Source organism: Clupea harengus, chromosome 17 (genome assembly GCF_900700415.2).
Source record: "Clupea harengus chromosome 17, Ch_v2.0.2, whole genome shotgun sequence".
NCBI classification, from domain to species: domain Eukaryota; kingdom Metazoa; phylum Chordata; class Actinopteri; order Clupeiformes; family Clupeidae; genus Clupea; species Clupea harengus.
This window is the reverse complement of record NC_045168.1, coordinates 7854039-7882014: the sequence shown is the minus strand read 5'-3', so window position 1 is coordinate 7882014 and position 27976 is coordinate 7854039. Positions and strand designations below refer to the sequence as shown.

The window sequence follows — 27976 nt, the reverse complement described above, 5'->3', positions numbered from 1 at the left end:
TAAAACTCTATACTGCACTCGTAATACAGTATACTCAGCATAACAGCTTACTTAAACTCTGAGCTCAGCATCTTCACTGGATGTGCAATTTGACTATGATTCAAAAATATATTTAACTACATAATTAGTCATTTATGGATATACTCTGTGTCTTTCTGTGGTTGATCTGACTTGAACTGGGCTTGTTCTATCTCCATTAACTTTACTTAAGTCTTGAATTATGCCATTTTACAGTGAACTATCTGACTAATGATTAGTTGCGGTTGGTCATATTTACACACTTCAAAAGTCATGCTGTCCAGTATCCAGTTGCCGGGCTTGAGATATTTTTGGAAAATAGCTGTGCTTGCTTGTCTATGATGTGATTTTTATATTCTGACAATCTAATCTTTTTAATCTATCTAATTAACATGATCAAGGACTGAACCATGGGTGACGCGCTTATGGCAGAGTTTGGGCCAGCGGCTTCGTTTCTGAGAAAATCAGATATGGACCGTCTGGAGGCCCAGACTCGCCCCTTTGACATTAAGAAGGCATGCTTCGTGGCAGATCCTGAGGTTGAATATGTGAAGGGAATGATCACCAGCAGAGACGGGGACAAAGTCACCGTTGATACTGAGTTTGGGAAGGTAGACAAATCCGTTTTACCGTAATATTTCAAGGGTCTTGCTATTTCATAGTCAGACTCTCCAAATTTTAGCTTTTGTAAGGTTAAAGATCATAATCCGTATTCTGACATTTCCTTTGAACACAGCTTTCAGTCTGTTAGTAAAAAATGCCATACAGAGATAGAAAGGACAGATGTATTATGGCACATGGGGTTTGAGTATACATAGATTATTTAGACACATACATTGTCATCTTTAGACCTAAAGACTAAAAAATACATCTATATTTAAGTATGGCTGACATATTCACTCCTTCTCAAAGACTGTCACTGTGAAAGATGTAGACGTCCACCCCCAGAACCCGCCAAAGTTCGATAAAATTGAGGACATGGCGATGTTCACCTTCCTGCACGAACCTGCTGTGCTGTTTAACCTCAAAGAGCGTTATGCAGCCTGGATGATCTACGTGAGTTCTAGTGTGTCTTAGGTTCTCACGAGATGTCAGATATGTACAAAAAACCTTTATTAATCTCATGTCTCTTTGTACAGACCTACTCTGGGTTGTTCTGTGTCACTGTCAATCCCTACAAGTGGCTGCCAGTGTACAACCAGGAAGTTGTTGTTGCTTACAGAGGCAAGAAGAGGACTGAAGCTCCTCCTCACATCTTCTCCATCTCTGACAATGCCTACCAATACATGTTGTCAGGTAAAAAAAGTCTTCATATATTCAAATCAAATCTGAGTGTTGTATACAGACATCAGTTAAAAAACACAAAAATAAAAAGATATATAAAAAAAACAATGAAATTAAATGAATTTGTATGTTTTGTTTGTTTAGACAGGGAGAATCAGTCCTGCCTGATCACGTAAGTACACTATAGTAATGCTGTTTCTATTTCTGACTAAAGTGCTGGTACAAAATAATAGCATAAAAACCAAATTCCTTGCCTTTAAGTGGAGAATCTGGTGCGGGGAAAACTGTGAACACCAAGAGAGTCATTCAGTACTTTGCCAGCATTGCTGCTGTAGGTGGAGGCAAGAAGGATCCGAATGACAAAAAGGTTGTTGATTTGAGACAGTGCCTCTTCTGTGTTTAATGCAAATTCCCCATAATCATAATGGCAGTGACACTGATAGGTGTTTCTCTTCAGGGATCCCTGGAGGATCAAATCATCCAGTGTAACCCTGCTCTGGAGGCCTTTGGTAATGCAAAGACCATCAGAAATGACAACTCCTCTAGATTTGTAAGTATAACTTTGGATTGATAAACATCATTCAAGAAATGGAAATAAAATCCTAAAAAAATGATTTCCATGTTTTTGTCAGGGTAAATTCATCAGAATCCACTTCGCTGCAAGCGGCAAACTGGCATCTGCTGACATTGAGACATGTGAGTGAACTTCAATTCAAAAACATCAAATCAAATCTATTATTCCCGAAATGCTGAAAAACATTTATTTCCTCATCATTTGGCAGATCTCCTGGAGAAGTCTCGGGTGACTTTCCAGCTCAAGGCTGAGAGAGATTATCACATCTTCTACCAGATCCTCTCCCAGAGGAAACCAGAACTGCTGGGTTAGAATTCCAAAAACTTTAACATAACATTACCACATGACCCTTACTGAGGAAGAAACTGATGAGAACCATATTCTTCCATTTTAGAGATGCTGCTCATCACAACCAACCCCTACGACTATGCTTTCATCTCCCAAGGACAGACCACAGTAGCATCCATTGATGATGGTGATGAGCTGATGGCTACTGATGTGAGTAAAGCTGATGTTGTCTTTAAGTTAGTCTTCTGAAAGACCGCTGGATAGAAACACATTGGAGAATTGCTCTATTTGGTTCTGATCTGTTTTCAGCTGTAGGAGCCCTGCAATGTCCCTGTCCTTTTGCAGTATTACTATGTTAATAATAATAATAACACTTTAAACTTATATAGCGCTTTTCTAGGCTGTTGGGTTACATATAGTTATATACACAGCTAGTGAGTGTAATTTGACCATAATATTATATTATTTACGTTACAGGATGCTTTTGATGTGCTGGGCTTCACTGCAGAAGAGAAGATGAGCATTTACAAGCTGGTTGGTTCCGTCATGCACTATGGCAACTTGAAGTTCAAGACGAAGCAGAGAGAGGAGCAGGCAGAGGCTGATGGCACTGAGGGTATGTTATCCAAACACTGCTTCATTATGATGAAAAGCACCACAGGCTTTTGCATCTTGACAGTCAATATTACCTGACCACACTGAATAATAACCAAGGTTGTGACAAAGATTGTTTTTTTAGCTACTAAACATCATGACATAACTACTCCTATTGAAGGTTTAGATCGATAGCTTCCCCTAAATATAGTATGTGTTTCTTAAAACAGATATAGACAAGGCTTCTTATCTGATGAACTTGAACTCTGCTGAAGTCATCAAGGCCTTATGTAACCCAAGGGTCAAAGTAGGAAATGAGTGGGTCACCAAGGGACAGAGTGTCCAACAGGTGGGAGAGATGCAAGTTTTGTCAGATTTTTGTCCTCTTGTCAATCAAGTGTAAATATAAGTATATTGAATATATGTATTAGGTACGTTTTCATTATTAATCCCTCATTTCGAAGGTGTACTATGCCATTGGAGCCCTGTCCAAGTCAATATATGAGAAGATGTTCAACTGGATGGTAGTGAGAATCAACAGCCAATTGGACACTAGACAAGCTCGCCAGTACTTCATTGGTGTGCTGGATATTGCTGGATTTGAGATCTTTGATGTGAGTTTGTACGACAAAACAAACATATAGTTAAAAAAGAAACCTGATGCTATAAAAAGCCAACAACAAATCTATCTCTTTTATAGTTAAATACCTTTGAGCAACTGTGCATCAACTTCACTAATGAGAAGCTGCAGCAGTTCTTCAACCACCACATGTTTGTGCTGGAGCAAGAGGAGTACAAGAAGGAGGGCATTGAGTGGACGTTCATTGACTTCGGCATGGACTTGCAGGCCTGCATTGACCTCATCGAAAAGGTGTGTATTTGTATGTCTGTTTGCAATGTATAATTGATATTATTGTGAAAATGTCATTTTTAACCAATTTTAAAATCTGGTTACAGTTCCTTCCCTAGTGTAGTTAAAAAAACAATTTAGTTTCAAAACTAACTTACAATGTGCTACTATGGAGCATGAATGTGACTTCAGACCTAGATTTATTAAGAGAAAAACACACCAACAATAATCTGATATTTCTTATGTCTGTTTATACTACAGCCCATGGGGATCATGTCCATCCTTGAAGAGGAGTGCATGTTCCCCAAGGCCAGTGATGCTACATTTAAAGCCAAGCTTTATGACAACCACTTGGGGAAATCAAACAACTTCCAAAAACCCAGGGTTATCAAAGGGAAACCAGAGTCCCATTTCTCCCTGGTTCACTATGCTGGAACTGTTGATTATAACATTGCCAACTGGCTGGTGAAAAACAAGGATCCCCTCAATGAGACAGTTGTGGGACTGTATCAAAAGTCATCCATGAAGCTGCTGGGAGCCCTTTTCGTTGGCTATGCTGGGACTGATTCTGGTAGGATATTTATCCATTACATAAAACAAGACTTTTATTATTTTGATGTAGAATCAGGACTGAGGAACCAATCCATATCAAATCAACAACACAACTGCCAAATACAAAAAAAAAGAACATTGGCAAAAGTTAAAAACTGGAGTACACCCAAGGGTTTGCATTATCCAGAATTTGAATAATTTCAGTCCACAAATAAATTAGGGTCATCAGGAATCTAATCAAACCTCAACCCCAAGCTGGAGTCTGTATTCAATTAGGATTATCTATACTTTTTACATTCACGGAAATGTATACTTATGTTGCAGAGGGTGGTGCAAAGGGCAAGGAAGGTGGTAAGAAGAAGAAAGGTTCTTCCTTCCAGACTGTGTCCGCTCTCCATAGGGTCAGTATGACTTACTAGTTCATGTATGATGTTTCTGTTCATTATGCATTGTACACAGGCTCAGTGATTACCGTTTTATTATCATAGTTCTAAACCCCTGAAAATGACACTCATACTGCTGATGACTCATAAAGCAAATACATAATATCTTACAACAGGAGAACCTGAACAAGCTGATGACCAACTTGAGGTCGACTCACCCCCACTTTGTGCGCTGCATCATCCCCAATGAGACCAAGACTCCTGGGGCCATGGAGAATCCTTTGGTCATGCACCAGCTGCGCTGTAACGGTGTGCTGGAAGGCATCAGGATCTGCAGAAAGGGCTTCCCCAACAGGATCCAGTATCCAGACTTCAAACAGAGGTACAATCTGTTAATTGTTTCTCCTGACTATATGATAACACTAAGAGGACATATCAAACAGAACATTTTACTATTTTTCAGATATCGTATCCTGAATCCTGCTGCTATCCCTGAGGGACAGTTCATTGACAGCAAGAAAGGAGCAGAAAAACTCCTGGGATCTCTAGATATTGACCATGAGCAGTACAGATTTGGACACACTAAGGTGCTTCAGTATATAATGTTCCTATACACACCTCCAATATTAAATAAGCACGTTTTGTTAAGCTTAATGAAATTCTAAACGCCTAAACTGTTGATTTTAAGGTGTTCTTCAAAGCCGGTCTCCTGGGTACCCTTGAGGAGATGAGAGACGACCGTCTCGCTCTCATCATGACTGGTATCCAATCAAGATCTCGTGGTCTTCTGGCAAGAATTGAATTCCAGAAGATTGTTGAACGCAGGTATATTGGTTTACTAATTAAATGGGAGGGTCATTTTACCGAAATCTCCACTTCTGGAAAATATCAGAAAATATGGGGGGGGGGAATTCTACATATGTTGTTTTTCTATATATTACTGCAAGTATACATTATTGCAAACATTGGAAAAAATATGACCCAAGCTGTATATACATGATAGTGGGGACAAAAACCTCGATGATTTTTGGAATATATTATTTGGAAATATTGCCTAACTGATGGCTCAAATAGGAATAAATGCTCAAGGAACATACTGTATCATTAAGTTAGCTGACACCATACAGTTTGTTAAAGGGGCAAACAAATGGAAATTTCCATAGAATGGCATGGGTCCGTAGTCACAAAGCACTTTGAAGCTAAAAGAAGCTCCTAACTTGTCGATATAGGAGAAATTCCAAATAATAATGGCCATGTCAGTCTCAACTTGGGACTTTTTCTGACTGAGAGTACTTCACAATGCCACTTAGTGCTGATAGTAGGACTCCTAACTCACTAAGACCAACTCCTAGAAGATACTGGGTTTGGGTAGCATATTACGTTATTACCTTTTCCCGTAGCCTGTCATTATTTATGCATTGATCTTTCTTTGCAGTAGGCCCTAAAGCGCATGCTTACTCACCGGCACAGACCTGTCACTCATCAGTCAATCACCAAGGTCATTGAAAGCTAGCTCATGCATGAGAGTAGACGTCAGCCAGTTTTAGGAATATGAGTTTTGTAGAGAACTCTCACTTTTAGTGTGACTTAGGAGTACTCTCAAAGGTAAGATCAAATGCTTTGTCAATACGGGCCCTGAAGTTTGTTTTAATGAAATAAATGTAATTGTCATAACTCTTTCATTATCATTGTGTGATTTTGGGATTTAATTTGGAGAAAATATTTGCAATTTATAAGATTTAAGATCAACTCCCTTTGGCCTGTCACACAGCAAGGAAACACTAGTAATCATCTTCTAACACATTTCTTTACAATGCAGTACAGCCCTTTTCTGTTATTTTAAGAATTTGATATTTCTTTTTCGGCTAAATGGCCTTTCCTTCCAGTCTTATTGTACAAAATCTCTGAGAGCAAAAAGAAATAATGTGATTCATGTGAACAAAGAATTGCTGAAATTGCTGAAGCTCAAGTCATACTCACACACTATTATAAATACAGTATATGGGTACAAAGGTTGAGCCGATTGTAAACTTGAATGTGAACGTGAATGTGCTAAACCTTACACAGGAGTCACTGTAATCACTAAAACATGCCTATCACATTTCTTGCTGAGGAAAAGTGGCCATATAATGACAATAACTCAACCCTATTCTTCTACAAACTCCTGTTTGTTGCACACACAATATGACATTCTTTCCCTTCCAAATTTTAAGGGATTCACTGCTCGTGATTCAGTGGAATGTCCGTGCATTCATGGGTGTCAAGAATTGGCCCTGGATGAGGTTGTACTTCAAGATCAAGCCCCTGTTGAAATCAGCTGAATCCGAGAAAGAGATGGCCAACATGAAGGAAGAATTCCTGAAACTAAAGGAGGCCTATGCTAAATCTGAGACTCGTAGAAAAGAGCTGGAGGAGAAAATGGTTTCTGTTCTCCAAGAGAAGAATGACCTGCAACTTTCAGTTCAGACTGTGAGTAAAGCTTTATTCGGTGTTTATAACAAAGCAAACGATACATTAATTTGACACACAGACAAAGGAAATATTTGTTAAATGAGTATTAAGTTGCCATGGCCATTTTCACCTACGTACAGCAATCAATTACTCTTCACAGGAACAAGATAATCTTTGTGATGCTGAGGAACGTTGTGAGGGTCTGATCAAGAGCAAGATCCAGCTTGAGGCCAAAAGCAAAGAGCTGACTGAGAGACTGGAAGATGAGGAAGAGATGAATGCAGAGCTGACTGCTAAGAAGAGGAAGTTGGAGGATGAATGCTCTGAGCTCAAGAAGGACATTGATGATCTTGAGCTAACACTGGCTAAAGTGGAGAAAGAGAAACATGCCACTGAGAATAAGGTCAGTGCATCTGAAATAGGTGAAGGGTGATGTTAAGGGAACTTTTTATGCTAAAATGTTTTCATCACTTTTTTTCCATTTAGGTTAAAAACCTGACTGAGGAGATGTCAGCTCTTGATGAAATCATTGCCAAACTGACCAAGGAGAAGAAAGCTCTCCAGGAGGCTCATCAGCAAACGCTGGATGACCTTCAGAGTGAGGAGGACAAAGTCAACAATCTGACTAAGGCCAAAGCCAAGCTGGAGCAGCAAGTTGATGATGTGTGTGTCCAGTTATCACATTATTCAAATCTTTGTGTATTGCGATGGTGTCTGAAAAATGAAAAACAATTTCTTTCCTACCGTTTTTCAGCTTGAGGGCTCCCTGGAACAGGAAAAAAAGATAAGGATGGATCTGGAGAGAGCTAAAAGGAAGCTTGAGGGTGACTTAAAGTTGACACAGGAGAGTGTGATGGATTTGGAAAATGATAAACAGCAGCTAGAGGAAAGGCTGAAAAAGTATGTTTTCTGGATCACACATAAGACATATTTTCAATTTTCATCGTCCCAATAAATATCCCAATAAGCAAACTATTATGTTTACTCTAAAGACGATGAAATATATATATTTTTTTACCACAGGAAAGACTTTGAAATGAGCCAGCTTACCAGCAAGATTGAAGATGAGCAAGCTATGGCAACACAGCTCCAAAAGAAACTGAAGGAACTTCAGGTACAGAGGAAACAATTAGTAGAAAAACTGAGAATACAATAGGAAAATTCATCTGAGTTCATGTTTTCTTGATAAAGGCCCGAATTGAGGAGCTAGAAGAGGAGCTGGAGGCTGAGAGAGCTGCCAGGGCCAAAGTGGAGAAGCAGCGGGCAGACTTGTCCAGAGAGCTGGAGGAGATCAGTGAGAGGCTGGAGGAGGCTGGAGGTGCCACTACTGTCCAGATTGAGATGAACAAGAAGAGGGAGGCTGAGCTACAGAAGCTGCGCAGAGACCTTGAAGAGTCCACTCTGCAGCATGAGGCCACCTCTGCCACACTGAGGAAGAAGCAGGCAGACAGTGTAGCTGACCTCGGCGAGCAGATTGACAACCTTCAGAGAGTGAAACAAAAGCTTGAGAAGGAGAAGAGTGAACTCCGTCTGGAGCTGGATGATGTTGTCTCCAACATGGAGCAGGTTGCCAAAGCTAAGGTAAAGTATGAAAACTTTCATGAACAAAACTGTTTACATATCAAGAGTCCAGATACCTTTTGATTCTTTTTTTTTCCATGAATAATTTTCTTTTTTCAGGGAAACTTGGAGAAAATGTGCAGGACCTTGGAGGATCACATGAGTGAATATAGGACAAAGTATGAGGAAGCCCAGCGCAGCATCAATGATTTTTCTATGCAGAAAGCTAAGCTACAAACTGAAAATGGTACATAACAGTTACACTGACATACCATGTTTAAACAATAACACTCTCAAGACAATCTATCTTGACTAACAATCATGTCTCAAACAGGGGAGTTTTCCCGACAACTAGAAGAGAAGGGTTCTCTTGTCTCTCAGCTAACTAGAAGCAAGCAATCCTACACTCAACAGATTGAAGACCTTAAAAGACAACTGGAGGAAGAAGTCAAGGTGTTTAGAATTTGTTTTGTCCTACATACTATTACATGTAAAAAAAGTGTAATGTAAGTTAAATTATAATGTATTCATTTCTACTCTTAAAATAATTGACTATAATTGGCTACTTCTATAATAATTTTACCCCAGGCTAAGAATGCTCTAGCCCATGCAGTGCAGTCTGCTCGCCATGATGCTGACCTCCTAAGGGAGCAGTTTGAGGAGGAGCAGGAGGCCAAGGCTGAGCTGCAGCGCAGTCTCTCCAAGGCCAACTCTGAGGTGGCTCAGTGGAGAACCAAGTACGAGACTGATGCTATCCAGAGGACTGAGGAGCTGGAAGATGCCAAGTAAGGCCCTTTGACCTGATGCTGTATGAACTGTTTAATATCAAAGACTAAACATGGCTATTACCATCATAATCCACACTTTAAATCTATTGTTACTCAGGAAAAAGCTGGCTCAGCGTCTGCAAGATGCAGAGGAAGCTGTGGAGGCTATTAATGCTAAATGCTCCTCCCTGGAGAAAACTAAGCATAGACTGCAAAATGAGATTGAAGATCTCATGGTAGATGTGGAGAGATCCAATGCTGCTGCTGCTGTTCTGGACAAGAAGCAAAGAAACTTTGACAAGGTTATTTCTCCTAACGAGGATTTAACTTCCGACACTTCATGTAATATCGCAGGGGGAAAAAATCATGTTTCATATTTCAATTTGTTCAGGTCCTAGCGGAGTGGAAGCAAAAGTATGAGGAGTCTCAGACTGAGCTGGAGAGCTCCCAGAAAGAGGCCAGATCTCTCAGCACTGAGCTCTTCAAACTCAAGAACTCCTATGAGGAATCTCTAGATCACCTGGAGACCATGAAGAGGGAGAACAAAAACCTCCAAGGTCTGTAAAGACAAGAAATCACTGCCATTTGTATGAACAGTGATGTATTTAAACATATTTTTGTATGTGAACACAGTTTTGTTTACCCCATAGAGGAAATATCTGATCTCACTGAGCAACTTGGTGAGAGTGGCAAGAGCATTCATGAACTTGAAAAGGTCAGAAAGCTGCTTGAGCAAGAAAAGGCAGACATTCAAACTGCTTTAGAGGAGGCAGAGGTATGTTGTCAGTTAGACTGGGACTGTTTCTTAGAAATGCTAAGGAATGTTCTATGTGTATAAGAATGTGCTTATATATTTCAACAGGCCTCACTTGAACATGAGGAGGGTAAGATCCTGAGAGCTCAGCTGGAGTTCAACCAGGTCAAAGCTGAAATGGAACGTAAACTGGCTGAGAAGGATGAGGAGATGGAGCAGGCAAAGAGGAACCAGCAGAGATTGGTGGATACCCTGCAGAGCTCCCTGGAGTCTGAGACTCGCAGCAGGAATGAGGCTCTCAGGCTGAAGAAGAAGATGGAGGGAGACCTCAATGAGATGGAGATCCAGCTCAGCCAGGCCAACAGGCAGGCAGCTGAGGCCCAGAAGCAGCTCAGGGGTCTCCACGGGCATCTGAAGGTTAAACAACAATACAATTATAAAACTGTGAATGGATAGATCTTTTAGTTTACTCCATATGAGGGCGACAGTGGTACAGTAGGTAGAGAAGTCGTTTAGTAATCAGAAGGTTGCTAGTTCGATTCCCTGTCGAAGCGTCCTTGAGCAAGACACTGAACCCCTAATTGCTCCTGATGTGCAGTGTGCCATCAGTGTAAAAATGTAAAAAATGTGTATACATTGTAAGTCGCACATATGTAAGTCGCTTTGGATAAAAGCGTCTGCTAAATGACTAAATGTAAATATGAATATTCCCATTTTTCAAAGGGTCTCCACGGGCATCTGAAGGTTAAAAAGCAGTATATAACTTCGGTCATAACTGTAAATGCAAATATTGTGCATTGACGATTTCTAAAATGTATCCATCGTAGGACTCTCAGCTTCATCTGGATGAAGCTCTCCGTGCTAACGATGATCTCAAAGAGAACACTGCCATTGTAGAGAGACGGAACACTCTGCTGCAGGCTGAACTGGATGAGCTGAGGTCCCTGGTGGAGCAGACTGAGAGAGGCCGGAAACTGGCTGAACAGGAGCTGCTGGACGTCAGCGAGAGGGTGCAGCTTCTGCATTCTCAGGTAAAATCCTAAACATGGTGTTTTTTTTTTTACTAATTCATAATGCGACATAGACCATCATGAACATTTTTGTCTTCCCACATAGAACACCAGCCTGCTGAACCAGAAGAAGAAGCTAGAGGCTGATACATCCCAGCTGCAGACTGAAGTGGAGGAGGCTGTGCAGGAGTGCAGGAATGCTGAGGAAAAAGCCAAGAAGGCCATCACTGATGCTGCCATGATGGCAGAGGAGCTGAAGAAGGAGCAGGACACCAGTGCTCACCTGGAGCGCATGAAGAAGAACATGGATCAGACCATTAAGGACCTGCAGCACCGTCTGGATGAAGCTGAGCAAATCGCCATGAAGGGTGGCAAGAAGCAGATCCAGAAGCTAGAGTCCAGGGTGATTGCTCTATTTTACTCATTTGAGTTTATGCCTTGTTCAGTAAGGATATCTTTTCAAAATATAGTTTTGACGTTTGGTTCATGTGTCTATCTAGGTGAAGGAGCTTGAAAATGAGGTTGAGATAGAGCAACGGAAGTCCAGTGATTCTGTCAAGGGGATCCGTAAATATGAGAGACGCATCAAGGAGCTCACCTATCAGGTAAGTTTAATTTCATATAATTTCTGGAAAAATGTGTGGGTGTGTCTCGATCTCTCCCTCACATCACACAAATAAACAGTAATACAACGTGTAGTAACCTCTTCCTTTACAGACTGAAGAAGATAAGAAGAATCTGCATCGTCTCCAGGATCTAGTGGACAAACTGCAGATGAAGGTCAAGTCCTACAAGAGAACATCAGAGGAGGCTGTAAGTTTCCCATAATTCACCACTAATTTCATTCAGACATACTAGAGTGATCTGTTACTTAATTCCGTGACTAATTACGTTTTTCAGGAGGAACAGGCCAACACTAATTTGGGCAAGTTCCGCAAGCTGCAGCATGAGTTGGATGAGGCTGAGGAGAGAGCTGATATTGCTGAGTCTCAGGTCAACAAGATGAGAGCCAAGAGCCGTGATGCAGGTGGCAAGGTAAGTTCACACACTAACATAAAATCCACTATCAATGTATTTCATTGAAAAAATCCATTTATATTGCATGGCAAGTATCTGCATACTAAGCACATGGGTCTATGGTTAACACTAGAACAGCCAAGCAATTCACACCACCTATAACAATAAACTTGTGCTGTGTGCAGAGCTATTATACCGGTTCACCTCAGTTGCACAGCATCTGTCATACAAAGTGTATTTTTAAGAAAAGATGCTAATGTTCCGGAAACAGAGTCTGTCTGTTTTGAGTTTGCATGTAAATGTTCATTGATCATGGCCATCAGCATATAAGCAAAGTAAAGCCATCAAAGTCTCAAATTAGGTTTTTACGACACCAGCTTGTCCACTGTCAAATGATGTGCCACAGAGAATTATTTCTATATAAACTGTAAAATCAGTTCTGAAGTCTCATTATCTATTGGACATTAAAGTCTCATTATATATAGGACTACCGTAATTTCCGGACTATAAGCCGCTACTTTTTTCCCACGCTTTGAACCTCGCGGCTTAAACAACGACGCGGCTAATTTATGGATTATGATACCTGTGACTGTATACGGTGGCTTTGTGTTTACGGTGGCTTTGTGGAGCTAGGATGCTAGCATGGATGCAGCCGCATGGATGCTTAGCTCCACGCGATTTCTCAGTATCTCAATAACTTAACTAATGTCAAAATAACCACAGTCTACCGGCGTAGACAGAACACAACTCAAAACAGTTTACAACAATACAAATCCAGTCTTTTCAAGTTCTTTAGCTCATTGGTTTCAAACTTAGCGTCTTTCTTCTATCTCACTGTCTTCAATCTAACGTTCTAGCTTCTGATTGACTCTTGCAACTGTGCTCTCTTAAAGCAACAGTGCACTTATCGTAACTGGCTGCACCTGCGGCTTATAGACATGTGCGGCTTATTTATGTTAAAAATAATTATATTTTAAAAATTCAGTGGGTGAGGCTTATATTCAGGTGCGCTCAATAGTCCGGAAATTACGGTACTTAAATAAGCCTATCTGATGATATAGATGGCAAAAAAATCTTTAATTAATCAATGATGACCCCTCGGCCATTAATGCTAAAGCTCCCACTCTAACCTGAGGTATAGCCTATTATCTGACAAGAAAAATCACAGATTCATGTTCTTGCTACCAGCAGCTTTTCAGCCAATCACAACCAAAACTAGTGGGCAGCAACTCACCTTGATAACCTGTTTGCCTGATCAAGATACATATTTGTTGAAAAGTAAATTACTTGTTTGATCAAAACTGATTATACATGCAAAACATATATTTTCTTTTTCATATTTCCTTTGCAGAAAGGTCATGATGAAGAGTGAAGTTCTGATTTGGACCTTTCCTAAGAGCATGTCTGTCTTACAGTCAGATAGTTGTCCTTTAAGCTGTGCTGTGTTACAGTACATTTAATAAAATGCGTGTCAAAACTATCACTCTGGTTGTCATATTTTACTGACTACTAGCACTTGATGAGTCATTAATGAAATCAAATAATTAATTTTTGCTCAATCAATTTTACCAATCAATCAACTATAAAAGGAAGTCGATAATGAGCCAACAGAAGCTTATTTTAAAAAAATGTAAAAATATTTTATGTTCATGTTGCTAATAATTTAACTGTGGCCAGGAACATTTTTAGCATTTTGATGAAGGCCAGTCAGCATATCTGTGTGGGAATTTATTGTTGGTGGGCAAGGATGAACAAAAATTGGCCAAAAACCTTTGACAATCACAGAGAAATTGTTACATTCAACATAACCCATAATATTCTTTAGTCACATTGACAGCATCGGGTGCACAAAAGATTACCTTAAAACTGAGTATTGTAAAACCTGGCACTGAAGGACCTCACTTCTTTACATATCCAGAAAAATAATGCTAGAGGTTGAGAAACACTCAACTATGTAAAACACTGTGTCCATAATGACTTCTGTGTATCTACTGAATGAATCACCTTCTACTGCACAACAATTATTCTCCACTAGTACTACAGGGGAAATATCATGTGAATGAGATACAGAAAAAGGGTACACAAGAAAGTAGACAATAGATATGTCTATTAGTTCACCTGAACAATTTAAATGAACTTCATCTTCCGTCTTCATCAAGCAAACATCCCCCTAGGGTGAAAACATTACAACATCAAAATAATTAAGTGAAAAGAGTGCTTCACTTCGATGTTTAAATAGAGGATAGATTTAGAAATCTCAGCTCTCAAAGTTAAGCACAGACCTGGAGCTATGGGGGAGGAGTTTGGACTGGGCTTCAGAACCGGAGGGTGGGTTCTTCAAAGGCTGTGAAGAGTTGGCAAAGTATACATGTATAACGTCTATGTTCTACAGCATTGTTTCCCAAAGACGGGGTCGCAAGAGATTTTTTTTGGGTCGCCTTGTCGCCAGTTTGTTAAAAAAAATCGATATGCTAAGTCTATTTATAGATTAACGTTATGTATAAGCTTACCCAAACTAACGTTTTTCTAAAGAGATATTTGTCCTTTTTAACTTGTACGACTCGTTTAACACCGCAAGAAAACGTATTTCTAATAATGTTTACGGTGACACGTTACATGAGTACGTTTTCGCCTGCGTCAATTATCGGACACTCCCACTTCGTTCCACTCACCGCGTTGGTTTTCGAGATAATAATATGCTTTCCTCCTGCTTTTACATATAGCCTACCGGTCTAATTTCTGTACGAATGACTTTGCCACATTATGTTTTGACAAGCAAACGTTAATCTGACTAGTGTTATTTTTGTTTAATTTGGGTATTTTCGACAAAACACTGAGCTAAGTTATTCGCGTTGTAAACTTCATTAAGGCCAGCGCACTTAACAACCGGCTGTTTGATCAACTGTGCACTGACATGGGAGCAGAACACACGCACTTACTGTTTCACACTGAAGTGCGCTGCTTGTCCAAAGGCAGAGTTTTGACCAGATTCTGTGAACTTAGACATGAAATTCATGCGTTCCTTATCCAGAAAAAAGTCCGCTCTTGCCGAATTACTCACTGATGATTGGCTTCTCAATTGGTCTTATCTGGCTGATATCTTTTCATCCCTCAACGAACTGAATTTAAAATTACAGGGACGGCACGACAATGTTTTCCTTAATTGGAAAAATGTTCAGGCTTTCCAAAAGTCATTGAAGCTGTGGCTTGCACGACTCAGAAGGCCAGACCCAAGTCACTACATGCGTCCCACTGTGTTGCAGCACGTAGAAGAACATGATGTTGCCACACAAGTGAAACACCTCTCTGCGCTTATTCAAACTCATCTCGCTGCGCTTATTGAGAACTTTGATCGCTATTTTCAGAGAGTTATGTCATTCAGAATGATAAAAGGTGGATCCAAAATCCCTTCGAATTTGAGAGTCCTGAGTCTTTGCTTGAGTTGCAGCTTAGTCCTTCAGAAGAAACCGAGTTGTAGCAGCTCATGTGCAATCGCACTCTGCAAAGACGCTATGGATCTGTGACCGTATCATTCTGGATAAGCATTTCGTCAGAATATCCTGTCCTCAGTAGCAGTGTTAATTTTGGCAGCTATTTTAGATTTAGTCTTAGTCTTAGTCTTTAGACGAAAATGCATATTAGTTTTAGTCACTTTTAGTCATTTTTATCCTGCTTAGTTTTAGTCTAGTTTTCGTCGACGAAAACTCAGAACATTTTAGTCTAGTTTTAGTCGACGAAGTCTCATTACATTTTAGTCTAGTTTTAGTCACATTAAACAAAAAATTAAGTCCATCTTATAGTCACATTAAACTCCTTTCCATCCCTTCTCAGGCCCGGGGACCCCTTGTGTTGTGTCTACAACTGCATAATAGTCAAGCTTGCAGTACGTAAACTGTGGATGCAATTAGTCTCTAAGATACAGATCTCCTATGCCTACAGCTGAATTCCAATGAATTCAATGTAAATAATAATTTTAAGGCAATACTTAATTAACAGTATTATCATTAAAATATAAGAGAATATCAAGTCTAGATTTTGAAGATTCAAATGATCTGATAACACAATACAACTACTATGCCTACCTGGCCTTAGTTAAATCAACCACATATCCTCCATATGAATTGCTGTGCAATCTGATAACCAACATACAGTATTTAGCTAGACGGATAGTTTGAGAGTTGAAAGTAGTGCTAATAACAATTGCATAAATAGACAAGGATATGTAAACCAATCACATATTCATTTATTTTTTCTTGATTAATGTCATGCGTGGCCTGTCCTATAGTCCATTCTGCAATGTGTTTACTAGCTAGTTATCGATAGCTAGTATAACTTAGCTATGCTACCTCATAGTTAGCCAACGTTAGCTAGCTAAAAGTTTTGGAACTCATTTGCCAAGCCAAACGGGAGGTTTCAATCGAAAATGACTAGCTAGTTATCCAAGCTGACACAACCTATACACTCGACTGCCCCTTTGAAGTTAACTTAACGTTGGCTAATATATTCGAATAACTAGTTAACATTAGCTAATTATCATTGACAGTTACTAGCTAATTTACCTTGGCATAAATGGCAGGGTTGTCTTGTGCGCTTTCAGGTGCCTCTTGTTGTGTTCTTCCCATCTATTTTGAAGCCACACGGTTTATCTCCGGTTATTGCGGTGCATTGTGTTTTATTTTCTGTCAAGTTATAATTTAAGACTGTCCGGATATCTATTCTTATTTGTCTTCCAGTACCGAGTGCTTGAACTTCAGCCATCATAACGTTAAGCCATAGGGCGTCACTTGCATGTCTGGCCATCTCAGGGAGTGGAGGAGGGATAGATACAGGACCGGGCAACATTCAACCAATGATGTGCATACAAGTTTAGAAAAAAAAAACAATTGTGACTTAGTCAACCACCAACATTTTCGTCTCGTCTCGTCTCGTCAACGAAAGTTAAAATAGATTTAGTCATAGTTTTTATTTATAAAGATCCGTTTTCGTCACGTCTTAGTCTCGTCTTAGTCACGGGAAAAAGGTCGTTAACGAATATTTTTCGTCATAGTTTTCGTCAACGAAATTAACACTGCTCAGTAGGGCCAGTATTTCTATGCATATTCCTTTCACTACTACATATACTGTATGTGTATTGTGATTTTCTGTGCTCACAAAAATGAAGACAAAGCACAGAAACAGACTGAATGCTGCGCCTGATATGCGTTGTGCTCTCCTCCTGCACCCCGGACTGGAACGCGCTAGAAAAACGCAGACAGGCCCACCCATAGATATATATAAAGGCTAGATGTCTCGTCCGCGTTGCCAGCCAACGGAGTCGAACGTCCGCACATGGCGGCCATCTTGCCCCAGGCAGCTCGCTCACCTATAACATTGTGTTGGTAGTGGTAGCTATGTACTTTTTAAATAACCATAACTTGTTCAATTTTCAACCGATTTTTAAACGGGTTGGTTTGTTATAAACGTCAGAGATGTAGTTATGACACTGCATACTTATGAATAATTATGTTATTTTCTTAAAAATATCCCAAAAGCATCCCGAATTATAACCACGTTAATAACGTTCGTAAGAAACCAAACCATTTGTAAATCCGTTGAAAATTGAGCAAGTTATGGTTATTTAAAAAGTACATACCACTACCAACACAATGGTATGGGTGAGCGAGCTGCCTGGGGCAAGATGGCCGCCATGTGCGGACGTTCGACTCCGTTGGACGAGACATCTAGCCTTTATATATATCTATGGGCCCACCTATCCCATTAGCAATGTTGAAATGTTAAGTTTTGTATAATTTGTAATTTTTTCATATGGTGTTCCAATATTGCTGGTTCAATTGAATGTTGAAAAGAAGAAAAAATGGGCTATATGTTGTTTTTTTTTTCTTCAATAGCCTACATTTAATGTCCAAATAGGCACTTATTGGATACCTTATTTTAATATTGCTGGTTCAATTGCATTACTTTTCATTATTTAAAACTTAGTAATAATTGTTCAGGGAGAAGTGATCACTCAGTCTGAGATAGCTTATTAACAATGGCAGTAGGCCTACAAGTTCTGAAATAACAATAAAATATAATTTATAAAATAAAATAACAATAAAATATCCTCATTAATGTTCAATAATGGTCAAATCCACCTTTATTTTGTGATTTACGAATAATGTCTATTGGCAAGGGTCACGAAGGCTTTCAACTTTTAAAATATGGGTCCCCAGAAAAAAAGTTTGGGAAACACTGTTCTACAGAATACACATCTAATACAGATAAACATGTGATAAAATAAATGACCATAAATGTCCAAAAAATTAAATGATGGTCTGACTACAGACATAATATTTTACTGAATAATAGACTACTGCTAAACCATGTGCATATGTATATGCTTAAGTAGCACAATGACACACACCCATTCACAATTCACAGCTCACACTTCTGCTGACCAACGTGCTAACGAACGGTAAAATACTTTTGTTTGCAATCAAACAGAGGTAGGTACTGTATATTCATTTGAAAATATAACAACAACAAAACATTTGTTTGCCAGTAACGCAATAAAATAACTATAGTTTACTGAAATTTAACAAAAAGACCAATGCTTACCTACTTTAATATCCAAAAAGCTCTTTGTTCAGCAACTGCAGCACAAATGATCCATATCATCCAAAAGTGGTAACATAATTAAAAATAAAAATACAAAGGAAGATTTGGATATAGATTTACCTACAAAACAGTAATCATTTGTAATAATAGACTGTGGAAGGTTGGCAAAGTATCATGTTACAACCTCACCACTAAGTGTTGTTAGAAGACATGTTTACATTACCATAATCTCTTAAAATAAAACAAGAACAAAAACATGGCAAGAATCTCGTACAAATAAAAGGACATAAGAGAGCTAGCAATGGCTGTCAACATAGAAAGACTTGAAAGTGAAAATGCCTTCCCAGATCAGTCATTCAATCCGTGGTACATTCAAGCACATACCCACTTCACACAGAAAACATTTAAAGACTCCTGATAGAACCAAATAGAAAAATTTACCAACAACTAAATGACAAGTGACATGAAAAACATGCTACACTACACTATATAAGCCATTTATCAGGGGCTAGGATGACATGGTGCTGTATTCTCTTACACCACACTTTCATGAACTGGGGGAGGGTTCATATCAATAAACCCATGCCACAAACACGGTTATCATCACACCCGTAGTATTTTACACCTCCCCAAAAAACAGATGAGAATACTCAAATAAGTTCCTTATTGTTACAAAGACTGTCCTTGACATGACACCAGACTGTTGCTCATGGGAACAACCACATGTATATAAGATGTTGTCACAAAAAACTCCAAACCCTTGTCCAATTTCAGATGCCAATCTTGGAAACCTCTTAATTTAGGTAAACGATGTGATGCTGTATCTCGCCATAGATAGTAAAACAAGTTTATCGCACAAGCACACATACAATTCTGTTCAAACTCTGTTCAATATGGCACATGCATGCGAGAGGTATTGTATGGTAAGGTACAACAATTTATATACCTTCTAACCTTCCAGATGCATGCTTTGCGATCCCTCCCGACTATCCCCCCTTAGAAATGGGATCTCTAAAGAACTGACTTAGTTCTAATGCAGTTCCCTGCAACTCATCCATATCTCTGTTGTCTTTTGCTACAAGACCATTATGGAAGGAACATCATCTGCTGGCACTGCTTTCAATTCAATGTCTAGCTGTCCTTCTCAATCACACTGTGGAAGTCAGCAAGAATTTCACAGGGTTATCTTTGTACTCAAGGACAAAGGAAGGGAAACAAATGTACAGTAAACATGACAGCTGACAGCTGCATTGCCATTTAGACAGTTACTTCAAAGACTGCAACAGACCACCACATTTGTCCTCTCTTTTTGTCTCACAGCCAACAACTCCAGAGCCAACAATTACAAGGTCTCACCATCTGGCTAGATATGCACACAGACAATACTTACATATACTACATATTTCAAATCTATCTTGCTACACAAATTTAAATTCAGGAATTCATGACGTTAAACATTAAACGAATCAATCAAAGTAAATCACATTAAACCTGTCTTATATTTAGCAACTATGTTGTGCATGTTTTTGGTTCAGTTACACCTTTACTGGACATCCTGACAACCACCACCTAATAGAAGTTACTCAGCTGTTGTCACTAATTGAGTTGAGTTAAACCATTTAAAATGTCAAACACTTGTTAAGTACCGACCCTTCAGAGGATATCAAATTCTTCTGTCCTCAAGTGATAAGCTATACTACACTTCACACATGAGCTTAACCTTCAGACGTCTCCCTTCAGCATTGATGTAACAAGAGGAGGAAGAGGAGGCCACAAGCTGTTCTTCTCAATCACAGACAGGCACTCGGCAGGAATCTCACGGTGCTATATTTGTGCTTAAGTGAGAAGGAATAAATGATGTGTCAGCTGGACAGGGGAAAGTGATGCTTTGTCATCATATGACATCTGACTGACCTTAACCTTCGCTGGGGTCACACAGACACCAGCTAGGCTTTGTTATAGGCCACACATTTAAGCACATGTGAATACAAGAGAACACTCATAAACAACACCGGAAGAATTTCAGATGGAGCATTATGCCATAAAGATCACTGGCAGACTTACTATGTCTTACTATGCAGAGATGCTTTACAAAAACAAAAAAACATACTTGTTTTTTAATGCATTTACATTGTTTTTACATTGGATACCGCTGAACTTCATAACATTTTCAGCATCAAAAACAGATAGCTAGGTGTACCCATACTAATTATCCTAAAGAAGACTGATCGGTCCAGCTTAATCTAAATACAACATACTAGTATGGGTGTAATTATTTTTTTCATCCAGTAGCCAGATTTCTCGTGTGTCATCCCAGGTGATTTTTTTAATAAATCGGCAATTGGTTAAATAAGGACAGCTTGGTGTAACTATATTCTTCTATGGATTGTAGAGTTGACACAATAATTATGGACCTCCTTCCATTCAAACCTAACTGGGGTGCAACATGTGTCTATTTCTGCCACAGCCCGTATTAGAGGGCCGCTTGTCATTGCGATTCTTTTATCATTCAAATGCTAAGAATTAACAATTACATTTTAGGGCTTGAAAGATAATCTCTTTATTTTCTGTTTCATTTCAGAGTAATCATACGGAGAGTGAACATGTAGGTGGTTTTAAAACTTGTGTCAATACTGCACTCGTAATACAGTATACTCAGCATAACATTAAGCTTACTTAAACTCTGAGCTCAGTATCTTTACTGGATGTGTAATTTCACTGTGATTCTAAAGTATATTTAACTACATAATGAGTCATTTATGGATTTATTCTATCTCCACAGGGCATATTTTTTCCCACTGACTACAGACTAAACCATGGGGGAGTTTGTGGCGGCGGCTTCGTTTCTGAGAAAATCAGATATGGAGCGTCTGGAGGCCCAGACTCGCCCCTTTGACATTAAGTCAAATGCTTTGATGCTTATGCTTATGCTTCGTGCCGGATCCTGAGGTTGAATATGTGAAGGGAACTATCACCAGCAAAGACGGGGACAAAGTCACCGTTGATACTGAGGAAGGGAAGGTAAACAAATCTGTTTTTACTGTATTCTTTCTTGCTATTTCATTGACAGACTCTCCAAATTTGAGCTTTTGTAAGGTTAAAGATCATAATTTGTATTCTGACACGTTTCATTTGAACACAGCTTTTAGACTGTTAGTAATAAATGCCATACAGAGATGGAAAGGACATATGTATTATGGCACATGGGGTTTGAGTATACATAGATTATTTAGACATGTACATTGTCATTTTTAGACCTGAAGACTAAAAAACACATCTATATTAATCATTATATGTAGATTTCCATATGTTTGCAGAGCCATGAAAAACACAAGACTTTTGACTTCTGATGAATAATGTCCTTGCAGCAAAAAGCAAAACAAAAACTAAGAGACCCAAAAGCAGCTCAAGGGTCTCCACGGGCATTTGAAGGTTAAAAAGCAGTATATAACGTCAGTCATAACTGTAGATGCAAATATGTCCATGGGCATTTGCGATTTCTAAAATGTATCCATCGTAGGACTCTCAGCTTCATCTGGATGAAGCTGTCCGTGCTAACGGTGATCTCAAAGAGAACACTGCAATTGTGGAGAGACGCAACAATCTGCTGCAGGCTGAACTGGATGAGCTGAGGTCCCTGGTGGAGCAGTGGAGCCGGGCTGGCCTTGTGGCGATGTAAAAAGAATTGGAGGCAGTGTCTCAGACATTCTTAGAAAATGGCAAATGTTTAATGGCCAGTTGCAGCAGGCAAACACGCCAGAATGGAGACCAAACAATCCTTTTCGGTACCACTTTACAAAAAGGCTCCCCTTATAAAGGTTTATAAATGGTTTATAATTAGGTTGTAAACACTTTATAGATCATTAATAAACCATTATAAACGAGTTATAAAACAGTTTTCATACATCGATGCGGGCTCACTATTTGGCAAGATCCCCATCTTACTATACCAACCTACTGTCTATACTAGCCCCTTGCACAGACTTGTACTCTTTATTCTGCACTCTCTCTTTGCACTATCCACACAGGCACAAGAACACTTTCCTCCTGGGCACCTACACCTACACCGTAACTCCCTAACATTCTTGTATCTGTTACCACCCCACTCCTTTTGAACGTGTTCTCCCTATGTGTATGTGTTTTGTGTATGGTGTGTCTGTGTGTTGCACAAGTTGTATAAGCTACTGGATGTCCTAAAAATTCCCTCGGGATTAATAAAGTATCCATCCATCCATCCATTCAAGATCAAGTTACTGCTTATTACTCATTAATCTTACTAATGACCATTTATTAATGAGTTACTACCATTTATAACTGGCAAAAGGGAGCCTTATTGTAAAGTGTGAAATACATCACCCTTTATTAATGAGTTACTACCATTCATAACTGGCAAAAGGGAGCCTTATTGTAAAGTGTGAAACACATCACCCTTTATTAACGGGATACTACCATTTATAACTGGCAAAAGGCAGCCTTATTGTAAAGTGTGAAACACATCACCATTTATTAATGAGTTACTCCTGTGGTAATTGGACATGAATACATGAACATGTTCATTGAGTTCCAAAACTGTACCTTACTTCTATCTTACAAAAGCAACAATAGCGATGGACCACGCTTTCCTCTGTGCTAGCAGGAGAATATCTAACGTAACTAGCAGTATTTCTACATTTGAAAATAACTATTACAGTAACTGCCAATACAAACACAAACACCTCCTTCCACTGCCCTGACGCAAATGTCAGCCTAAATCAAGATATTTACAACACGTGATGTGATGTATTTCACACTTTACACTAAGGCTCCCTTTTGCCAGTCATAAATGGTAGTAACTCATTAATAAATGGTGATGTTTCACACTTTACAATAAGGCTCCCTTTTGCCAGTTATAAACGTTAGTAACTCATTAGTAAGATTAATGAGTAGTAAGCAGTAACTTGATCTTGGATGGATGGATGGATGGATGGATACTTTATTAATCCTGAGGGAAATTTTAGGACATCCAGTAGCTTATACAACTTGTGCAACAAACAGACACAACATACACAAATCACATACACATAGGGAGAACACGTTCAAAAGGAGTGGGGTAGTAACAGATACAAGAATGGTAGGGAGAGACTATTTTGATGAGATTTGGATGTGGACGGGGGGCTGAGTGACGTCACAGGCCAGAAAATTTTATTTTAAATTATTCAAAACCCTTAAAAGCACAAACGTTAATTTCTACAGCACAAACCAGCACAAACGAACAGCAGTGCTATTTTGATATTTTGAATGACACAGGGGGCCAGCTTCATTCAGGCACCAACTTGGCATGTGCACGTCTGACGTTCCATGCCCCCAAAGTTCAAAGGTCCCTCCCGACTTTCCATCAGGTCGTTCCTCTGTCCTACATCCGGAAGTCAACATGCCACCGCACGGCAAGCACTGCACTATTGTCCAGTTTTGTATAATGGTTGCCACGTGTTGAATGAAAGGCTCTTCAGTCACGGTATGTTTTATGGTTGTATCTCCCAGATGCGGTCCTGATAATGGTGAACTATGATGGTTTTTGTTTGTGTGCAAATAAACCATGTGCTTGTACCCCGCGCTGTCTACTATGTTTGTTCTAGCCCAGGAATGTATTACCGTAGCGGTAACGGGCAGCCGCACCGTTACAAGCAGACAGAGAGTCCGGAAACTGGCTGCACAGGAGCTGCTGGATGTTAGCGAGAGGGTGCAGCTTCTGCACTCTCAGGTAAAATCCTAAACATGGTGGTTCTTCTGACTAATTTAAAATGCGACACAGACTATCATGAATATTTTTGTCTTCCCACATAGAACACCAGCTTGCTGGTCAAAGGACCTGCAACACCGTCTGGATGAAGCTGAGCAAATCGCCATGAAGGGTGGCAAGAAACAGATCCAGAAGCTATCTATTTTACTGATTTGAGTTTATGCCTTTTTCAGTAAGGATATCTTTAAAAGTAAATCTTTTTACGTTTGGTTCATGTGTCTACATAGGTGAGGGAGCTTGAAAATGAGGCTGAGATGGAACAACGGTGGCCAGTGATTCTGTCAAGGGGATCCGTAAATATGAGAGACGCATCAAGGAGCTCACCTACCAGGTAAGTTTAATTTCATATAATGTCTGGTAAAATGTCTGGGTGTGTCTCGATCTCTCCCTCACATCACACAAATAAACAGTAATACAACAGGTACTAACCTCTTCATCTACAGACTGAAGAAGACAAGTAGAATCTGCATCCTCTCCAGGATCTAGTGGACAAACTGCAGATGAAGGTCAAGTCCTACAAGAGAACAGCAGAGGAGGCTGTACATTTCCCATAATTCACCACTAATTTCATTCAGACATACTAGAATGATCTGTTACCTAATTCCGTGACTAATTTTGTTTTGCAGGAGGAACTGGCCAACAGCAACTTGGGCAAGTTCGGCTAGCTGCAGCATGAGTTGGATGAGGCTGAGGAGAGAGCTTATATTGCTGAGTCTCAGGTCAATAAGATGAGAACCAAGAGCTGTGATGCAGGTGGCAAGGTAAGTTCACACACTAAGATAAAATCAGCAATCAATGTTTTTCATGGTAAAAATACATTGATATTGCATGGCAAGTATCTGCTTGCTAAGCACATGGGTCTATGGTTAACACTAGAACGGCCAAGCAATTCACACCAGATTAGAACAATAAACCTGTGCTGTGTGTACAGCTATTACACCGGTTCACCTCAGTTGCACAGCACCTGCCATACAAAATGCATTGTTAAGAAAAAAATGCTAATGTTCCGGAAACAGAATCTGTCTGTATTTGAGTTTGCTTGAAATGTTCAGTGATCACGGTCATCAGCATGTAAGCAAAGAAAAGCAAAGCCATCAAAGTCTACAAAACCCAAATTAGGTTTTTACGACACCAGCTTGTCCACTGTCAAATCATGTGCCACAGAGATTTATTTCTATATAATCTGTAAAATAAGTTCTGAAGTCTCATTATCTACAGGACACTAAAGACTCATTATCCATAGGACTACTTAAATAAGCCTATCTGATGTTAGAGATAACCTGTTGGCCTGATCAAGATACATATTTGTTGAACAGTAAATTACTTGTTTGATAAAAACAGATGACACATGCAAATTATATCTTTTCTTTTTCATATTTCCCTTGCAGAAAGGTCATGATGAAGAGTGAAGCTCTGACTTGGACCTTTCCTTAGAGCATGTCTGCCTTACAATGATTCAGTTGTCCTTTTAGCTGTGCTGTGTTACAGTAGATTTAATAAAATGCATGTCAAAAATATCACTCTGGTTGTCATATTTTAGTGTATACTAGCACCTGAGTCATTGATGAATATTTGCTCCAAACCAATCAATGAACTATAATAGCAAGCAGCCAGCAAAAGGCAGTTGGCACAATGGTAGAAGTATGTATCTAAAAGCCTCTTAAAGAAGCTTTTTTTTTGAAAAATGTAAAAATGTATTACTAGAATGCTGTGGCCAGGAACATTTACAGAAGTTTGATGAAGGCCAGTCGGTTGCATTTTCTGTGAGGGAATTTATTGTTGGTGTGCAAGGATGAGAAGTTCGACAGGCTGGACTAACTCATTTGGGAGACTGACAAAAATGGCTAAAAACGTCCGACAATCACATAACAGTTGTTACTTTGAACATAACCCTATCATGTCCTTTGATTACACTGACAACATTGGGTGCTCAAAAGACTACCTAAAAAAGATGTACTATAAACTTAGCCCTGAAGGACCTCACTTCACCTATATAAAACACTTTGTCCATAATGACTTCTGTGTATCTACTGAATGAATCAAATTCTACTGTACAACAATGCATCTCCACTAGTACTACAGGGGAAATATAATGTGACAGAGATGTGAATGAGATACAGAAAAAGGGAAGACAAGACAGTAGACAATAGAGATAATAAAATGATGTTCTGACTACAGACATAATATATAATATTTTACTGAAAAATAGTCTACTGCTAAACCGTGGGCATATGTATCTGCCTGAGTGGCACAATTAAACACACCCATTCACAATTCACAGCTCACTCTTCTATTGACATCTAACCAATGGTAAAATACTTTTGTTTGCAATCAAAATGAGGAAGGTAAATAACTATAGTTTACTGAAATTTAACAAAAAGACCAATGCTTACCTACTTTAGTATCCAAAAAGCTCTTTGTTCAGCAACGGCAGCATAAATGATCCATATCATCCAAAAGTGGTAACATAATCACAAATAAAAATACAAAGGAAGATTTAGCTAAAAAAAAAATATTTTTTTTAACATGTGTCAAGGTAACAGACAAGACTGGCCGCTGTTCAATTAAAGGAGGAGTTCAGAGTGAACAGCTGACAACATGAGGATGGGAATGGGGTGAGGTGGTGCTGGAGAAGTGAGGTTGTCCTTAAAGGTCCACAGGCACAAACTATTCTATTCTTCATGTTGCAGTGCACTACAATAACTGGCAAGTTAGGGCTGAGGTAAAAGAAAAACTAAAATGATTACAATGTTTTAACAGTACACTGTGATGGACAGTTTAAGAGTAACTCTGATGAACAGTTTGAGAGTGACAATTTAAGAAAATAACTGACCAGCATTTAGTAGCTCCAAAAACACTTTTAAAATGAACCACCACTTCAACATTATGCTTGCTGGGACATGTCTTGCCTCTCAGAACAGGGATCCAAACCTTCATGTAAGAATAATGAAATAAAACATTAATCTACACAAAATGACCAATCATAATCACCTTGTAGAATATGAGTAAGAGCATCCTGTACAAAAGCCCTGAAGGAAAACGAATGAAGTATCTTCAGACTTCAGACTATAACACAAGGGTAATACATATAGAGAAGTGTGGGCACTGCAATGACTGCAAGTTGTCCAATGCAAAGGAGGAAGTTATTACTGTAATGCTATTGAAGGAGGAGTTTCAACTGAACAGCTGAGATGAGATGACCTTTACACATGTATCATCACTTAGAACATCAGTGCTCCTCACAACCTGTTTTCCTCAATCAGACAGAGGCACTCAGCAGGAATTTCACAGGTTATCTTTGTCATCAAGGACAATGGCAAGGAAACCATGCAGAGTAAACCAGACTGAGCAGAGAATCAGGTGTCACCATACAAGCAACCTGAGATGTCTACAACTCCCAACCATACCCTTAATTGGGCTTCATAGTTAATCTGCTGATTCTGAATTAATTGTGATAACTTTTCCTCATGTATCACAGCATATAACAAGAACATTATT

At 39.3% G+C, this 27976-nt stretch overlaps 1 pseudogene; it reads left to right on the top strand.

Moving 5' to 3' along the window:
* Positions 1 to 81: 81 nt before the first annotated feature.
* LOC105889287 lies at positions 82 to 25887 on the top strand (annotated as a pseudogene).
* The last annotated feature ends 2089 nt before the right edge of the window (positions 25888 to 27976 follow it).